This window comes from Lactuca virosa, chromosome 5 (assembly GCF_052849685.1).
Source record: "Lactuca virosa cultivar CGN04683 chromosome 5, Lactuca_virosa_CGN04683_v6, whole genome shotgun sequence".
Lineage (NCBI taxonomy): Eukaryota > Viridiplantae > Streptophyta > Magnoliopsida > Asterales > Asteraceae > Lactuca > Lactuca virosa.
This window is the reverse complement of record NC_136430.1, coordinates 91,015,447-91,021,168: the sequence shown is the minus strand read 5'-3', so window position 1 is coordinate 91,021,168 and position 5,722 is coordinate 91,015,447. Positions and strand designations below refer to the sequence as shown.

The following is a 5,722-nucleotide window of genomic DNA, read 5'->3' as shown; positions in this document are numbered from 1 at the left end:
AAGTCATGTTGAGGGCAATGTCGTAACAATCTCTTGTAACGCTCCCAAGCTTCGTATAGCGACTCCCGTTGTAATTGTTGAAAATTTTGGATATTTGTTTTAAGCTTTGCCACTTTTAAAGGAGGGGTAAACTGGTTTATGAACTCAGTCCTAAAATCAGCCCATGTCGTGATTGCTCCAAAGGGAAGTGATTTTAACCATTCCTTATCTTCACCCTTCAAGGTGACCGGAAAAAGTCAAAGCATCACTGCATCTTTACTCACGTTAGGTGCATTAAAAAATGTGAAATATCCACCACCTCTTCTATATGCTCATAAGCGTCCTCATGCTCCTTCCCATAAAAAGGTAGTTCCCTTAACATATTAATAATGTGCCCCGGAAGTTCAAACTTTGCCGTGGTTGGGATTTTTGGTGGATCAAGACCCCATCTTTTTTCTTTCCTCATATATCTCTTGTAGTCTTCCATTGACATGGTCGTGATGTCCCCCATATTTCCTGCTAAAAAAAACTAGAAAAACACGTGTAAAAGGAACAAAAGCTAAAAACGAACTAGAAACTAACTGCAACGTGACCACGACATGGTGATGATGACCATGACGTGGTTACAGATCAGACAGAAAAAATAAATGCAGAAAAATAACTTTTTGCGGTTTTTACCCCACAAAAGGGATCGATTAACCTAAAGAAATTAAGTTAACAACTAAAATAGCCGTTCCTCGGTAACGGCGCAAAAAACTTGATGTGCACAAATTATACGTATCAACTTTTAAATTTATAACCTAACAAACTTATACTAACTATGCACCTATAGGCAGTGTACCTAATCAGATTATAATATAGCTTGGGTAAGTCGGGTGTCGATAACAGGGAACAGTATTTAATTAATAAAATAATTACTAAAAGCTAAACTAAGAAAAACAACTAAAATGGGGGGTTTTATCTGATTTTACAAGTTCATAAAAACTTAAACTAAAATAACAAACTAATTACTAAAGTAAACAACTAGAAAGACAGTTTAAAACCAAGAATAAAAGATACTCTCGTTTAGCTTCGAATCCCTCCTTTTTCCTATGGTTGATTTCAAGTCAATGGATTAATTCCATTAGTTACCAAATAAAAGTTACTAGTCATCATGGTCATACTAACTAGCATAAGTCAATTTAATAACTTTAACCCAAATGATCATGCAAGTTAAGGATACTAAATTGATTTTAAAGGTAATTTGGACTCTGAATGATAGAATCTACAGAATACTATTCTATGGTCAAGTCTAGTAATCAAGCAAATATTATGATCAAATACTGCTCTCAAACACATTTAAGCAACTAACTTATCACCTACACTAGGATATGGTCAATCTCTAGCTCTAGCAATTTAATGGTCATAAATAACTAGGTAAATCAATTTTCATGCAATTAACTGCAGTTTAACTACACAAAACTTGAGACTAGGAAATAAAGATAGAAACTTTAACTAGCTAGGTTTAGATTTATCAAACAATATTTAAAGCAAAACCAACTTCATCAATCCATCAAACAAGAAACCAACACATAGTATTTAGGAGTTCATCTAATCTAAACGAAAGCAAGGGTTTTTAGCCCATAATCACAGTTGGGAAACACATAAACATAAGGGAAACTAGACTAATCATGATTAAACTAGGCAAACCGAATGTGTAGATGCGAATCCTTGCTTCAATCTCTTTATCCTATGATCACTAGTTGAATTCTGCCCTCAAAGGGGTCTTGGAAGGGTATTTTTTCGTTAATAGTCGCAGCCTTCAGCCTTCTCTCTCTCTCTCCTGAAATCGACCTAATGTCCGAGATATATATACTTACCAAAAATCTCGACACCACGACGTGGTAAAGGCACCACGTCGTGGTCCTCAAGTTTATCCCGTATTCTCCAAGTCGGCGTCAAGAATCGCGAAGATTCCATTCACCACGTCGTGGTGGTTGAAAATCCGGCTTTTCTCAAAAAACGCAAGTCATCCGAAATTGTGTCTAGTTTTCAGATCATTTTGAATCTCATCAATCGAAGTTACGAGTCATGAGATATGGTTAAAGTACTGACGAGGGGTCAAGTTGTCCAACAACATCTTTCTTGTGTCTTCTTCTTGCCTAAGCTTGAATTTCCTGCTTCCAGCTTCCATGTTGCTTCCGAGCATGTCTTTTATGCTACATAATAAATATTAAACATAATAAGTACCTTTTGTTCTATAATAAGAATAATTATAGCTAAAAGTATTAAGATATGATGTAAAATATATGTGTAGATATGCACATATCAAAATACCCCACACTTATCTTTTGCTTGCCCTCAAGCAAAACTAATTAATTTTAATTCAATCCTTCATCACCACCATCATATAGAACAGTCCATTTTGAACTCAGCCATTATACCAAGACCTCAATGCGTATATTTGTGTCTAAAATCCTAACAACTTCCCCAATCCTAAATACTCACAATCCTTATGAACCTTCACCCCTTAGTTTATACGACACTCATTTCTGCAATCCTCCGAATCAATCCCCAAAACTCTTTCTTAACCTCAAGGTATTTTTGGTTAAGCAACCCAATCATACATAATCTAGAAATTACAACTTTAGATACCAAATTGGAGCTCTTGGAATTCTTCACTTCTTTGATATTTGATCATCGATTTCTTTGAATTCACCACCTTTTTGTTTGATTTTTTGTATCTTCAACTTTTTGATTATTTTGAATTTTGATCTTTTGATCTTTTGATCTTCATACTTGATAGCTCCAAAATTCTTCAACTTTTTGATAATTTCTCTTTTTTTTTTCATGTATCTCACTTTTTTTACTCAAATCCTACATGCTTAAGCAAGGGTGCTTAACTTCAACCCTTATTGGTTAAAGGTATTAGTCTAAGCGTAATGACTACATAAGCTCTCCTGGATAGATTTCAGGTTTAGGCTGCAAAACATATTATGTTATATAAACTACCAGATTACCTTTCATATCTCATGGCTTTTCACTAGGAATGGGAAGCCACAAATACAACATAACATACATTGGCTCAGTTAAACATTTGAGCTCTCATTGGATCATCCCTTATAACACTAGCAAATTAAGTTCAAATTATTACTAGATTCAATTTTTAGATTAATATTTCAAATCTATTTCTAAATTTTTTTAAAATTTACTACGTTTCAAGCAATTTTTTTTTTCGACCCCTGCCCCACACTTATTACATACAATGCCCTCATTGTATGCATAAAATAATTTAAAAGCAGTAAAAGGTAAATAAAGGAACATACTCCCCTAGGATAGAAGATGCATCTCGAATCGTGTGTAGGATCTCTAGCTTGCTCTAAAGTATGGAAACAGAATTGGAAAGTAGAATGGCAGCCTCCTGATGTGATGAAAATCTCCCCCACGACATAGGAAAGTGTCAACCATGTCGTGGCAGCCGGGACATTACTTTAGGATGGCATAAAAATAAAATTCGATAGTGTTGGAACAGCTCATCCATACCATGTAATTCAATATAGAGTTGGAAACGCCACTCTTGAACACTTAGACTACTAAAAGTACGGGATCAGACTCGAAAAACAGACTCGAAAAGCACCATCTCGTGGCGGAATTCACCACCTCGTGGTGGCTCAAACAAATTATTTTTCTGGTATTCTGACTGCGACAACATGACGTGGTGGGGATTACGACGACGTGTTGGTCTTGAAATTGCAATATTCAGTGCCAGAATGAGCTGATTTTTGGAATATAAGTGGCACCAACGAATGTACGAAGCTGGTAGGCGTGACTCATCACTTATTGACGCAAACAAACACCCGAAAAATTGCTCAAATCTCGCTTCTCTCGTCGTTTTCTAATCTTTCTCTATAAAGAACCTTCTTTCGTCAATAATACCCTCACTCGGACTCTAAATATAATACCTGGAAAGCTTCTTCTTGTGAATGCAAATGTGCCGGATCGAATGAAATTAAAGAACCATTCTTGAAAAAAAAATGTGCTGAACCACTGCCACGACGTGTTGATGATGTCCACGTCGTGTTGTCTTCTTTTCAGTAAATATGCTTCAAAATGCTTTTCTCTTCATTATGTAGGAACTCCACACTTATTCAAAAACTTGTTCTTCAATTATGATCTTCAAAAATCGCATGGCTTCTTCAAATTAAGCTCCTTCACTTCTTCATTTTCGTTTAACGCTACAAAATAAGATCGAGAACTAGAGAAACACATCATCATTCGGTTAAACTAAAAAAAACTAAAAATTAAAAACTAAAACAAATCAAAAGGAAACAAAAACGCAAACTCATAAAAATCGGGTTGCCTCCCGAGAAGCGCTTCTTTTTGAGGAGTCGTTAGCTGGTCTCCTTCCCACTCTACGCTGCGTCAGGTGGAAGTGTAACCTCCATATTCTCCGTCATCTTGAACCTTACTCGTTTGTAAGCAACCCTTCTATTGAATGCCTTTCTTGATCTTTCTTGCATTGTTGGGTTGACATCTTCTTTATGTTTCTGCTTGGGTTCTTTCCTCATTCCCGTGTCTTTAGCTTTTGTCTTGTCCCTTTCCGGGTTTTTCTTGTCAAAATGAGGTTCATCATATTCTTCTTCTTTTTCTTCAATCCGCTCTATGACTTGATCTGGTGGTCTTGTAAAAGCAAACACCTCAAAAGTCATAAGCGTTGAAACTGGAGGTTTTGAATAATTCGCTTCTTTTTCCAATTGCTCTTCAAGTTCTATATGCTCCATGAACATTATGTTTCCTTGCTTCACCAAATTTTCCTTGGCACGAGATGGGAAAGGAAGAGGTGGTCGATACGGCTCAACAACAGAAAAATCATAATCTTCTTATATTGCCCACGACGTGGCACTATTGCCTCCACGTCGTGGCGACTGGGCAGCTTCATGATACTCTTCTTCTTCTTTCTTTTTTACTTCGAGTGACTGATTAGACTCCTCTTCAAGGTCCTTCATATGCACCAATTCATATTCTTCTTCTATATCAACGGCCATGGATTGAGCATTTTGGATTGACTCGATTTTTCGTGAAGGTGAATCCGGTAGCTTTTCTTGTACAAGCCTTGTTAATTGCACCACTTGCGTATAGATACTTAAAATAGATTCTTTTTGTTCTCTAAGTATAGCGTCTATAGCATCATGTCGTTTTCGATAGCTTCCATGAATCTAAATAACATTGACTCGAGAGCAGATATTTTCTCTGATTGGACTTGCTCAATTTGGTAGAGATCATGCTTAAGTTCTTGAATTTCTTTCACATCTCGTTCTCTCTTGTACTCCACCTCACAATCCTTAGTAGAATGGGGTCCCCCATAAGCTCCACATCTATCATGAATTGGTCCACCCATTTTTGTGATCTTTTCTTCCATTGCGTTGAGCTTTGCAATTACAGCACTGATAGTATCTTGACCTCCATCTTTACTTGACTTTCCTCTAGTGAAATCCTCCTTTGAGTTGTGATACTCTCTTGAATGCTTAGCGAATTCTTCAATCAAAGCTTTATTTGTAGCCAGATTCTTTTTTGTCATGGGCCCTTGCGAGTCTAGAAGTTGACAAGTGCACACATTGACTCCATCATAAAATATCAAGATTTCTTGTTGTACATTGAAGTCATGTTGAGGGCAATGTCGTAACAATCTCTTGTAACGCTCCCAAGCTTCGTGTAGCGACTCCCGTTGTAATTGTTGAAAATTTTGGATATTTGTTTTAAGCTT

General features: G+C 36.6%; 2 non-coding genes across 2 annotated transcripts; both read left to right on the top strand.

The window, feature by feature from the left end:
* On the top strand, window positions 1–107 carry LOC145117868 (small nucleolar RNA R71). The gene has a single exon (XR_013712861.1). It is a non-coding gene; the product is annotated as a small nucleolar RNA R71 (small nucleolar RNA).
* Window positions 108–5,615: 5,508 nt separating this feature from the next.
* LOC145117919 (small nucleolar RNA R71) lies at window positions 5,616–5,722 on the top strand. Its single transcript, XR_013712911.1, has one exon. It is a non-coding gene; the product is annotated as a small nucleolar RNA R71 (small nucleolar RNA).